A 14,028-nucleotide genomic window follows, 5' to 3' on the forward strand; every position below is an offset into this window, starting at 1 on the left:
TAATTATGGAAGTAGTATGCTTAAACACTGACATTTTATCTTGACACTGTCCTTGGTAATGGTCTGAAGTAACTGCGCCCAAAAACGACAGTTTTTGACGATTTCATTTCACCTTCAATAACTCATTTGTAAGAGGAAGGATGAAAGTTTGTTGCGAACAAAAGTCGTACTTAAAGGATTTTAACCGTGTTCTGAAACGGTATCGTATCTCAGAGAGAAGTCGATGGTAAGTGACTAATTACACTACATAATGCAATGTGCGGCGCACTGCGCATGAAGCAGTGCTGGTCTTGAAGTATGTGCTGACGTAATACGAAGACTTTTGTGTTCGGTGCCTGCTGCGATGTTTGGGGCGGCCGCACTTTCCGCGGAGAGAGGGAGTGCCGGCCTGTCGCACTCCAGATCTGGCCGGGATCTGTTCTATTCCTGGAGTCGCGCGTGGCTGGAACGCGCCGGGTGCCGAAACCTGTCCGGGCGGGCGGGAGGTCGCCTGTATAAACAGGGAGGCGATTTCACGGGCCATTTGTTTCAATAAGCGGCGCGCGCTCCGCGTGTCCGCACACGGCCGGCGTGCGCTACCCGCGTTTCTCCCGCGTCCCGGGGTCAGCCGGAACGTTCAGCGCCGTGTTGTGTCCGAGCGGCTGCGCGCTGGGTCCGCTCATACTGGCGGGCCAGCCGGTGTCCGCGAGCTGCGCTGCTCACTGCCGCTCCTTGGGCGGCCCGCGCAAACATTGCGCAAATGAGAAGACCCTGCGCATGTCCGGAGTCTTTATGAAAATCCTCCTTACTACACGAGCCTCTCCAGTTACTGTTCTCGAGGTGGTCGATCTTCGTTTCTGGGTATCTACATTCCGAGTGATTAACTTTCACAAAATATTAACTAGACACTAGTCGATATCTTTACAAGTCCAGAATGGCAGAATTAACCAAACCAATATTTTATACATTTGTAGTGAAATGACGTGAATGATGATACCAAATGAAACACGAGAAAGATAAATTAAATAGACTCCTTTCAAACTCCATTACACACCTTTCGAATTTTTCGAGAGTACAGCACCCTGCCGTTAATTTTGATTCCAGCAATTGTTTCAAGGAGCTCCCTGATCTAAGAAGACGGTGACCTACAGACATCATAAAATGATTGTGACAGACGCAGAGTTCGGAAAACTGTCTGTGCCAGTTTCTGGCCATCGAGTTTTGAAACGACATTCGACATCCTCGCCTAGAGTGTGTACATGCCTTCACATTATACATGAGAAACTGAACGCGAATGACTAAAGGTTTCAAATGAAACTTCACTTATTACGTGTTTTGTTGATATTTTCCACTTTGAAACAGAATTGTGAATTTTCCTAGGATCAACAATTCTGTGTAGATAATGTTTAGTAGATTCAGCTTTATGTGAAATAAAAACACTGGCCGTAAAATCCTGTTGCAGATCTTCAGTCATTTACTGGTAGTCTAACTACTACACGGTGTGCTCATACACTGCATAATCCGGAGAGTTTCACAATACTTCGATATACAGGGTACATTACATTCACGTCTGTTCATTAACACACCCAAACAGCTTCTGTCTTGTTAAGATTACACGTCACACCATCGCAGAAAACCACAGGTATCAGTAGATGCTTACATTTTGACGTCCGTACGTAAGCGAATTGGTTCAAATGGCTCTGAGCACTATGGGACTTAACATCTGAGGTCATCAGTCCCCTAGAACTTAGAACTACTTAAACCTAACTACCCGAAGGACAGCACACACATCCATGCCCGAGGCAGGATTCGAACCTGCGACCGTAGCGGTCTCGCGGTTCCAGACTATAGCGCCTAGAACCGCTCGGCCACTCAGGCCGGCTAAGCGAACTGAAAGGTACAATATTTATGATAAAACGTATCAGACGGCGGTATTTCCTACGAACTAATTCAATACTTATATAATCATCGTTTTTATATGGAAATGCCGGTCGCGGTGGTCTCGCGGTTCTAGGCGCGCAGTCCGGAACCGCGCGACTGCTAGGGTCGCAGGTTCGAATCCTGCCTCGGGCATGGATGTGTGTGATGTCCTTAGGTTAGCTAGGTTTAAGTAGTTCTAAGTTCTAGGGGACTGATGACCACAGCTGTTAAGTCCCATAGTGCTCGGAGCCATTTTTATATGGAAACAGTATCGTTGTTTTTGCGTTTGCAAGTACTGGTAATTTGAACTCGGAAGCTGTTCTAACAGTTTGCTAAGTAGATAAATATTTCAGAGTATGTTTTCCTGTGGAAGAGGTTTTTTGAACGTCGGGCATTCTGTTATTTGTGCAATAATACAAAAGGAGTAGTGGTGTTAACAACTTAACAGCTGAAGTATGTTTTGTAAGTTAGAATAACCATGCATTTTAATTGTTTGTGTTTCAATGTTAACTCAGTCCAACAAATTTGAAAAAATGTGAAATGTATTCCCGATATTCCGTCTCCTGAGTTTCCTCACGAGATATAATTCTTATAAAGGTAATTACTTTTTGTAAAAAGTAACTCTGCAGATTCGATATTTCGTCAGTTTGCTTTCCATTTCTAATTTGTGTAATTTAGATCGTCATTTACGAGTTTCGGTAATTATCAGACTAGAGTGAGTGCCATTGTGATTTAAACTGCGCCCTAATCTGTTAGTTTTGGATTATTGGGTATTTTTAAACATGGCAGTAATACTGTTATGCCAACAAACATTGCTAACTGAGGGAATATAAGATGAATGTTATTATATTAAGTAAGAATAGTTACCGGAAGTAGTGTACAGAACATTATCATTTCAGCTGTAAGTGTTATTTGTTAAATTAGAGCGTAAAAATGTCAACTGAAGACATCGATACCCAGTAACTAGTGACTCGGTGCTCGACAAAAAGACCACATGACTTTGTGAATCGACCGTTACCTGGACTAAAGCATTACAGTATATCGGGCAGTGAAACAAGGAGAATGAGTTCTAAATTGCCAAAAGGTACATGGAGAAATTGATGAAAGGTGCGGGGATAAGCTCGGTGGAGCACGTTAAGAGGAATGCTTGTTGCTGTTAGAGGACCATTGCTCGCTGAGCAACAAAGCCAGAACGCTGTGCGACTGGAAGACCGTGACGACATCACGCTAATCGCTGCTCACTACTAGCCGAGGATGTTTGGCTGACCTGGGTCATACTAATACCGTGGTGAGGGGAAGATGTAGTGGGACATTGTAGTGCTTCTGTGACTTATGTGCCGCGTACATTATTATTCTGTAGCCAGTTACTCTGCTGATGTAGTTTGTTCTGAACAGACACTTCTGGTCGTCACAAGAAAATGTCTAAGGCTAACAAGTGTCGGGAGGCAAATGTATCAGACGTCGACAGCTCTAGCCATTTGCATGTGAACGCTGAGACAAACGAATTTCCTCGGAGTATTAGCCGCTTGAATACAAGGACCGCCCGTGAGTCAGAAGATGTGATGGCGGAACACGGTTTTCGAGTATGCCGGTCAGATTTTATGGCAGCCTTCTGGTTCAAAAGCCAACATTTGATATTACCTGGGCGCTCGCTGAGAGTTAACAGCCTGCGGGTCAGCAGTAGCTGCGATGTGACGGACGGGACGTGTGGTCGCCGCCGAGGCGCTGGTGATGGGCGCGATTAGGAGTAGTCGCCTGTCGCCACGCGTGTTCGCTGCCTTCCCAGGCTTCCGCCGGTAACTGACTTAGGAATTCTGGCGCAGAGCTTTCACGAATGGGCGATGCGCCAGGGCGCATCCGAGCGGCAAGTCTCGTTATAAATTCTCGTGCCAGGCTGGCCATTACAACAGAGTGTGAATGCCGAATACGATAATGTCTGCCGGGAGCGGATAATTTATGCAGAGCGCGTCGCGGCTGTTGGCCGAGGGATTAAGAAGGGCGCGCGCTCGCTTGTCGGAACATGCGCCGGCGTCATTTGCAGCGCGCGTGCTGTGTACCGTGTAGCGTGTAGCGTGCTCAGCCGCCGCCAATTACCGTCTACTGCGGGCCGACGTAGGTGTGCTGCAGGTTGGGGCATGTGCAGCCTATCCCGTAAGACGAGATGTCTTGTTCTGCGATGTTCAAAAGGAAGAAGTTAACACACTGACCAAACCTTCAAGATATTCTGCCTTCCTCGCTGAGAAGGCGTAGCGCCATAAACATAAGCTGGGACAGTGCAATTTTAGATTGTATTGTAAAAGTAGGTTGTCGAACTACTAAAGCCACTTCAGTTACTTATCGCTGTCAAGTGCGACCAGCTGTGGCATTTTGAAATATTCCAAAATTCGAATGTATTGGATGATGTTAAAGATACATAACTTCTGTTCGAACAAGATGAGACACGATTGAGACATCTTCTATTTGCCGATAGATATTATACGAGTATAAAATTACGATTATGCGTGTAAACTGAAGGAAGAGCGGCACGTTTTATTACAGGTTCATTAAGTAACCGCAGAGCGTTACGAAGGTGCCCAGCCAACTCCAGTGGCCTTCCTAGAAGAGTCTCCGCGCATCTAGCGAAAAGACCACCAACATAAAATTAGAGAGATCCGAGCCCACACAGACGCTTACCAGAATCGTTCTTCCAGCGAACCATACGCTGCTGGAACAGGAAAAGTGGTAACTGGCACTGGTACACCGACTGTCCTCCGCCACACAGAGTGAGGTGACTTGCAGAGATGTAGATCAGAGGCGCATCGCGTACTCTTGTTGGGGGAGTAATCCTTCCGTTGTTCTTTTCTGAATAACCACCGAGGCGTTTGTCTTTTTCAACGTCTAAAAATTTTTTTCTATTGCCATTTGGTGTTAATCGTTTAACCAGAGAAGTGACCAATTACAGATTTGGTATAATATATCGTGTATACAACATAGACATTGGAAATTACATTAAGACCGGTTAAAATTCATGGTACCCTTTGTATACTCATACATCCAACACAGTTCGGATATAACATCTCACGTCGGATCCTTTGTATCTGACTTATAAATGAATATCCGCTTCTTGTAGAAACATGACAATAGTGACATAGTTCGTTGCGAACATCTGCCGAAACAGGTCCGACTTCGATGTAGGCTGGGGAATTCCATCTCTGATCAAGGCCCTGAGAAACTTGCGGCACTAACACCCTATCATGTGGTTGAGGTCTGCATCTCAGATGGGTGGACTTCGCAGTACAGAGGTGACTTAACTTTCGTGCTATGAAGATGTGAAGGATAGAAGCCGTGACTCAGCCGGATGCGCGTTCTAGTAGTTCTATGACGTCGAAAGAAATTGATTTGCGAGAACTAGACTTTTTGCTGAATGTAGCTTAATGTCTTCCTCTGGACTGTTGTGAGATCTGTCACGTCATTCTTGAAGAACGTGTTTCTTTACGCCGACAATAAAATCTGTATGTGGAAGACAACCGTAGTAAGGTTGGCCATCAATCACACTTTGTTTCGACAGGTGGTCCGCCAGCTCGTTACATGTAATACCGGAGCGTCCTTGGTCCTTAATAACTGGACATGTTGACTTTCACTCTGGCCGATTAACTGGCAGTTAGTATTGGAGTCCCCACTGCTGCTTTTCTAGGTTTCCCAGGGCACTCCTCGAATCTGTGACAGTGAGGTGTCGTCGATTTGATTTACCCCATAACGTAGGGCCTCTTTGTTTGTTAGAACTTGGGCAGTGAAGATGCTGTGACTGGCGCAACGCCGCGACGCACTACGCAATATGTGAATACGGTAATCGGTAGATTGGCTGCCGCGAGTAATGAGTATAGTGGGCAGTGGCACTGCAAATGTAGTGTGTGGACAGCAAGTTGGAAATGCGGGTCTCACGGGGAGCGTGTCAGAAATAAGTCCCTGCAGTCGCAGTTTCCTCTGTCTCCTCGATGGCTCATTCGGATAGAGCGTCTGCCGTGCAAGCAGGAGATCCTGGGTTCGAGTCCCGGTCGGGGCACACGTTTTCAATTGCCCCCGTTGATATTTATCAACGCCTGAGAGCAGCTAAATGTCTGGATTTCTACAGTGTGGGTGGCTTTGTTGTTAATATCTATCTATCAGTTTCCACTGCGTAGGCAACGAAAACCTCGTAACTCTATTTTGTTAAATTTTCCACGTGAAGCAAATTTTTTCTTAGAAATAATATAAAGTTATACAGAAAGTTGCTGTAACTGTGTAGTGGAAGCCTAATTACTGGCAGATTAGCGAAATCCATTCACTTTCAAATCTGTCTTTAATTATCGAGTTACTGGTTACGAGTTTTCACAGACAGATGGAGTTACGAGGTTTTGATTGCCTACCGTGTATATATACCGTAGATACAAAATCTCGCCAGCATCCAGCATGTGCTGTACAACTGTTGCTTGTTACAATGATCGTCATATGAAGATATTACATAATTTGCTCAGAGACTTTGTTTGTTTTTGTTTTGCATGGGATTAAATCGATGTATGGGCAGATGCTTTAGACAAAAGTGGTGTTAACACGAATGCCCAAAAATGAAATAAGTGAACAAAATACTACAAGCATAAATTTCAAATGATTTAGTGTCTTACTTCAATTTTACGTTAACACATAATACAGCCATTGCACAGGCAAATACTTTTAATGAAAACTGCCATTAATATGAATGCCCAGAAGTGAAATAAAATAAATTATAGTGTTCGCAGAGAACTGCATCTGTCTGTATGGTCATGAGCTTTACAGTTAAAAACAACAAGAAAATAAATTAAAATGAACAGCTGATTATTTCTTTTCTTCCATTAACACGATGTGGAATGTTACTTAAAGCAAATTCTGCTTATTGCAGGTAATATGTATAGAGGTATTGATTTGTTTTAACAGTAGAAGGCTTGAACATTTAGACGTAGGGTACAGGATTTAAGCTGTGGTAGAATATTTACATTGACATCAATTTAGTTATGAATGAGGGTGATAGAGGGGGGGGGGGGGAGGGTGCATTGATGACGTGGGGGTTGGTTGACTTGGTTCAAATGGCTCTGAGCAGTATGGGACTTAACATCTGAGGTCATCAGTCCCCTAGAACTTAGAACTACTTAAACCTAACTAACCTAAGGACATCACACACACCCACGCCCGAGGCAGGATTCGAACCCGCGACCGTAGCGGTCACGCTGTTCCGGACTGTAGCGCCTAGAACCGCTCGGCCACACTTGCCGGCGTTGGTTGACTCATTAGCTGTTTTGAACTGGTCAGTCTTCGAAATTCTGAAAGAAAAATTTGCTTCTCAATTCAGTTTCTTTATTTAATATGTAGCCAGATGCTCTATTTTTATTGATAAAGATTTCAGTTTCTTCATGGTCCGGTGTCATACCTTTGTTAGTGTGATGAAGTATTTAGAAGTTCTGTTCAATGCTGTTTGCAGAATGATTGTGCTGGGCAAGATGTTGACAAAGCTGGATTTGTCCAGTACAGAAGCTTGATTTCGCCTACTCATTAATAAACATTGCCAGGTGGGAAAGAAATAGCAATCGCAGATAACAATCTTAAACGAAATATATTTTTGTGATTTTCTTCGCCCCACAGAATTCTCGATTAAGTGTTTATCCAAGGTAAATTGCTTGGAGAATGCATCACCTACGTGTGCCACTTTACTTTGTAATAAAGTCTGAGATATTACACTACGTATGTTTCGGAAACATTCTTGCTTTTTGCAAGTGATGGGCAGAAGATCTAAGCACCTCCTATAACGATCCTGTGTTTGTAGTTCGTTCTTCTTAAACGTTTCGTATGCCAAATACGCACGAATCTTGGACAGAATCTGTGTTGCAAGCTACGCCTTTCAACTTATTGGTAGTACGTGCCTGGCCTTTTAGCACTTAACTGCCGATCACACTGCAACTTTCGTGACATGCATACCACTCGCTGAGACGTTTCAGAAACAGCGGCTGAAACTTGCGCAGAGAATCGCCAACGGTTCCTCGGGCGCTGTTGTTGAATCCATCCACGTGGCAGGTGTTCACGCTTAGCACTGGCGGCTGCACAAACGCAGGCGAGAGTGTTGGCAGAGTTAAGAGTGTTGTGTCGCGCGAGGGAGATGCGTTCGGTGGGCCCATTCTCACGGCTGCCGCAGACCGAGTGGCGCAGTTCCCCCGCTCATTAGCCGTGTCAAGGCCGGCGCGGCCGCTCCGGAGACCAGAGCAGCGCGCGGCAGGCACCGCCGGCAGACAATGAGCCGCGTTGACAGCCGGCCGGCTGTGCTCTGCTGTTGCGCCACCCGCTGCCGCCGCCGCCGCCGCCGCCGCCGCCGCATAGCACAATGGCGCATTAAGAGCCGAGTGCCGGCGCAGCGCATGCGCACTGGAGCGGCCTGCGCCACGCACTGCGCGACGAAATGTAGCGCCAGCGGCTGGCGATGGGAGGAAGCCGGTTCAGAATCCACATTTTGGTTCCTGTTGTTTCCCCTCCATCTGTTGAGGCGAATGACGAAATTGTTCCTTCGAAAGGAAGCGGCTGAGTCTCTTCGATATAACACGTGTTTTCGTCATTGACTGAAAGTTTAACTCGGTCATCTCTCTTTCATATGACCATTTCGAGCCACGCAAGTTGTATTATCTCAGGAGAGAATCTCAGCTGTATCAGGAATGATTAACACCAAATGTTCAAATGTGTGTGAAATCTTACGGGACTTAACTGCTAAGGTCATCAGTCCCTAAGCTTACACACTACTTAGCCTAAATTATCCTAAGGACAAACACACACATCCAAGCCCGAGGGAGGACTCGAACCTCCGCCGGGACCAGCCGCACAGTCTATCATGACTGCAACGCCTCAGACCGCTCGGCTAATCCTGCGCGGCACCATTTCGCAGTTCTGTAGAAGTCGTTATACGATAGGTGAAGAGTTGCTGAGTGAGATTTTGTGTTCACCACTTACGTAGTTATCCTATAGAAAATCATAATCCAGTTCCTCGAGTAACGTAAATAATGAGGGCAGTAAAGAATCTGGTAGTGGGTCTATGAATACTGGTAGGCGTTCAGTCGTGAGCAGCTTGCAGCCTCAACCACCGTTTGAGAGGAACATCTGAGACTCGTCTCGTTCAGCTTGAGATGAACCGAGTAGCTATGGCCTGTTGGCTGGACAACAAAATAATTCATCTTATTAGACTGACTAGTTACGTGAAAACGTTTTACGAAATATGCCGGTGTATAATAACTCAGGTCCAAAATTTTCTGCAGTTCGAATAAGTGGATGAATCATTGTACTCAATAATATCTTCTGGGTAGGCCTACTATAAGATGGCTTGCTGATGCCTTCCTCTGACTAATCAGTTAAGTGTGACTTGAATATCTGACACATAAAAGGAAAGGAAAACTAGTTAGACGCCATGAGACACTGCGCAGAGGTTTGAGACCTACACCAGGACCCTTGCGCAAAGTCTGGCGATCAAGAACTGCACCAAACTGAGTCCCTCGCCTTGCCGACCGGATACTGCTGATAAAATTGCTTCCGCCACCAGGATTCGAAGCAGCTTCCTACAGATCGAGTCTCTCGCACTTGCGTGCGTTGACATCTACGGCCACGAAAGCGTGTCTGACTGGAGTCAACGGCCCATTCGGTCGTGGCTGCAACGTACGATACATAACGACAGAGGCGACGTAGTGGTGACACACAGGAGCCGCGTTCAGGGGTGCACTGGTCGAGTCACTCAGATCCAAGTGTTCCACGGTTCCCCTCCATCGTGTAAGCCAAATAGTGGTACCGTTCCTTTGACAACAGCACACGACTGATTTCCTCCTCGATCTCTGTCCAATTCGAGGTTGTGCTCCGTCTCTGACGATCTTAAACCGAAATATTGCGTTCTTGTCCTTCGGCACGTGTGCTATCGGGACGTATGTTCCCTCTCACTGCTATGGCTGTGACTACACAGTAGCGACGTCAGATACAGCAAGCGCGGTGGTTTTCTGGAGAGGAGGAGGCAGCCGAGCATGTGAGCTGCAGGCCGGCCGGCGAGCAGCGAGGCCGCCCGAACCTGGGCCAAGCGGAAGCCGCGCCCGCTTAATGGCAGTTGATGCGCCGTGACGTCACCCCATCCGCCCGCCGCCGCGCGTGCTCCCAATAGCTGCCGTGCGACTGGCTAAGTTTGCGCTGTGTGTGACAAAACTGCGTGCAAGACCGGGACTCGAACCTGCTTACCTACTTTCACGGACAGTGCTCTACGCCGTACGGACTGCCGCGAAGTTTCGAGTCGGGATAGCTCATGTGGAAAAGGGCACGGCCCATTTCCTTGACAATCACAGATTGCTCTCTGTCTCTAATGATCTCGAGGTGGAAGGAACTTCTTCTTGAAGTGTCGACATCTGGACATTTGCATCAGCCCTGAAACTTGCTGGGACAAGCTGGTACTTGGATTCGAGTCTTGGTCTTTGATAAATACATTGAATACCGCGTATCTTCATCTTAGTTTCGAGCACATTCGTTATCCGTTCAGAGGTAAACGGCCGAATTGCAATGACGCCTATTCACTGTAACTCTCCCAGTATTTCTGACAAGTTCTTTTAACTGGCCTTACAACGTTAGAAAACAAATACTTACACAGACCCTTCCGTTTTGTGCCCTTGTTCGTTTCACCATCACCAGCCATTACACATCCGCTACTGTATCTCTTCCAGACATATCGAGCTCTAAGCGTTGTTGCCGGCCACGGTGGCCAAGCGGTTCTAGGCGCTACAGCCCGGAACCACACGACTGCTACGGTCGCAGGTTCGAATCCTGCCTCGGGCATGGTTGTGTGTGATGTCCTTAGGTTAGTTAGGTTTAAGTAGTTCTAAGTTCTAGGGGACTGATGACCTCAGATGTTAAGTCCCATAGTGCTCAGAGCCATTTGGTTTTTCTAAGCGTTGTTACTCAGCTGATCTTCGTGCGATATCACTCGCTTTCCAATCTGCAACAATCTAAGAAAAGTTTTATGCACGTAGCAGCAGCCTCGGAAGGAGCTTATTTCACATTCCCAGATGCTGTGTAATCCAATATTATTTGCTACAGGTATGTGATGCGTACGTTTTGTATATTTACTCCGGTGAGATGAAGACTGGCATTGCGTAAGGCGCTGTTCTCGTATCTAGTTACTCATATGTGGGACTAACCTGCTTTTCGTGCACCACTGCTGGCGAACGGCGCTATAATAGTTACAAAAGACCAGCGTCAATCATCCCGAATTTATTTCGCAGCTGAGCTAGCCAGGCGTCGTACCGACTGGTGGTTCGTGATTCGGCTGTAACACTCTTTCTGCTCGTCAGACGCGCATGCGTGATACTCACCATTCTGAATCCAAAGTTTATCGACTTTTTCACTTTGGTTTTAGACAGTTGCAGCGAACTTGTGAACGTTCTGTGAAAGCCGTGGCTGTTCAGAAACGAGCAGTAATGGTCCTGCGACTGCTCGGACAGGGGGAAGAATGGCCGGAAACGTCCTTCTTTAGCGTTAGCGGCGACTTGGGCATCGGCTGCGGAGCACGGCCGTTGTGGGCAATTACACAGATTATGTTAGCGGCGCGCTTTTTACGAGCAGCCGCCATAATTAGGCATAACTGGGCCTCCCTGGCCGGCGGCAGGTCGACGACCCCTTCCGATTCTGTGAGCCGCTTCCTACTTTCACGGTATTAGCCGCACAATGAGATCGGAAACCTCGAGCGTGCATTGCTCCTGCAGCGTCGCTGAAGCCTCTCTGTCGCAAAGAAAGTGGGCTGAAAAATTGCGAATGTGCAGAAAAAGTGCCCGGCCTGTCAGATGCCGGTCGGTTCCGCGAAGGAGGCGCTGTGCAGTTGGCCTAGCTGTAGCGACGCCGGTGTCTGTTCGGCTGGCGCTTCATCACGCAGTCTGTGGTGATGACTAGAATGACAGAGGAGGGTGACGTGGTAGCAGAGAGCTGTGTTTGCTCTGCATTTCACTTCCCGTCTTCAGAATAAACGTCCCGATTCTCAGGCGCACGAAAAACGTTACACACTGCTACACAGGCAGCATTAAAGTTTTTAATCTGATCATATAAAATGTTTTCTACCAATTGCTGCCAGGGAAGATACATCGTGAAATGAATGCACTGAAAGCAATCAGTGCACTGAAATCACTTCTCTTTCAAGCGTGGACGTGCGTGTTAAGTCACTCTAATTACTTAAGAGACTGATCTCTCGTCAGAATAGTTCTGAGTGGATTGAAATTGTGCAGTCGCACCTCATACTTATCCAGCGGAAAAATTTCGTGTGTTGTGTGTCTGCATCTACGCTCAGGAAGTCACTTTACTGTGTTTTACTGTGTTTGAGGAAGGGTATTTCTAGTACCACTATAATTTTGCTCCCTTTCCAATTCTATTCGCCACTCGTATGGAGGAGGAAAGCATCCGTATCAGGTCTGATTTCTCCATTTTCTCGTCATAGAGACGTGTGTAGAAGGAAGTGATATGTCGGCCTTCCCTTCTTGGAATGCACGCACTTGGAATTTTGTTAATAATCTTTCCGCTGATGCACAGCGCCTCCCTTGCAGCGTCTGCTGCTGGAGACGATCAGCATCTCCCCAACGGTCTCACGCCGAGTAAGCGATCCCGTGACGAAACGCGTTCCTCTTCTAACGGTTTTCTCTATTTGATCAATGAATACTACTGGAAAGGTTCGGAGACCGACGAACAGTACCCAAGAATCGGTCGAATGAATCCTTCGTGAGCCACTTCTTTCGTCATCAGTTCTTCAAATAAATCTAAGCCAAGTAGCTATCTCCTTTTTCTTTTACTAGTTTTATGAGGCCGCACTACTTATTGAGTAACTTTTAGTGCAACTTGACATATCCCACTAGAGGACCTCCTTAAATAACAACAGATGCTGTATCAACACAGCTGGGACCTCCGGTGCTACACATCATGAACAGCAATTTCGCAGACAGAAGTCCACCGCCCTATGGGCTGAGGCTAACCGGGACGTCTGATAATATCGTACAGTTACAGCTGCTATGCCTTCTTTGCATGTATGCTATCGTTAACTAGACAGAAGCACCTACATGGACCGTGGCTGCGCATTGGTAAGACACCGGAGGACGGCGTTTCAATTCCTCGTGTGATCGTCCACTTTTACACTTCCCTGTAACCGTTTAGGGCAATTGCAGAGATGTTTCCCTATAGGCCAATTAACCTCATCGTAAATGGGATGTTAAACCCTAAGGTTCCTTACTTTTTGTTGTAATTTCGCTTATAATTATGTAATATTGCGTAACGTAGCGCTCCGTGTGTTGTATTATTATTGAGGCAGAAAAGGACAATATTAAAAGAAGTAACACATGCGCACATTATGAGGCAAGTACTACAAAGTACGACTTCAGCAATTATGTGGTATCAGCTGGGAACCAGGCGTTGCCTGGGCATACCTTCTGTTAGTCCGTCTCGTTCATTTCGCTCTCCTCCCCACCTGTCGCTGCCGAACCATCTCCTGCTTCCCCTTCTCTCTCCATTATTTCTTACCCCCACACTATTTCTTTCCAGACTGTAACTGATATATGTGCCAAACTTGGTTGAAATTGTCCCAGGGGTTTGGGATTCGCTTTTTACCCGTGGTTTTACCCAGGTATGCACATGTCGAATATGTTTCACTTATGTTTAACATATTTCACACGTATGTGTATACATATTTCACCCGTATCTCCAGCGAATTTCGCCCTGCAGTTTCATTTTCACGCAGCTGAATGTTTATGAAATATCTCCTAAGCTATGTGCTGTAAAATAATATAATTTTGCGGGTGCATACAGTGGTATATGTGGCTACTATCTGTGGAATGTGTTGTAAATAGAGTGAGTAGTAAAGAAGTGAAAAATTAAGACGTTATGCATGATGCGACAGTTTCTCATGAATCTCAGTGTTTGCGGCGTCACGTCTCCTAAACTACGTACATATAAATAATTTTTGTAGGTACATTCAGCAGTGGCAGATGTGGATAGTCTCTACGAAAGGTGTTGCGAATTATGGTTGGTAACAACGAAATAATAAATTTAAATGTCTTACATGATGCGACAAATTTTCGTGTATGTTTGTTTAGGACATTATAT

At 46.2% G+C, this 14,028-nt stretch overlaps 2 non-coding genes across 2 annotated transcripts; one reads left to right on the forward strand and one right to left on the reverse strand.

The window, feature by feature from the left end:
- Window positions 1-1,773: 1,773 nt before the first annotated feature.
- Window positions 1,774-1,857, reverse strand: Trnas-gga. The gene is given in 2 exon segments: window positions 1,774-1,808; window positions 1,818-1,857. It is a non-coding gene; the product is annotated as a tRNA-Ser (tRNA).
- Window positions 1,858-5,867: 4,010 nt separating this feature from the next.
- On the forward strand, window positions 5,868-5,941 carry Trnaa-ugc. The gene has a single exon. It is a non-coding gene; the product is annotated as a tRNA-Ala (tRNA).
- Window positions 5,942-14,028: the final 8,087 nt, after the last annotated feature.

Source organism: Schistocerca piceifrons, chromosome 1 (assembly GCF_021461385.2).
Source record: "Schistocerca piceifrons isolate TAMUIC-IGC-003096 chromosome 1, iqSchPice1.1, whole genome shotgun sequence".
Taxonomy (NCBI): domain Eukaryota; kingdom Metazoa; phylum Arthropoda; class Insecta; order Orthoptera; family Acrididae; genus Schistocerca; species Schistocerca piceifrons.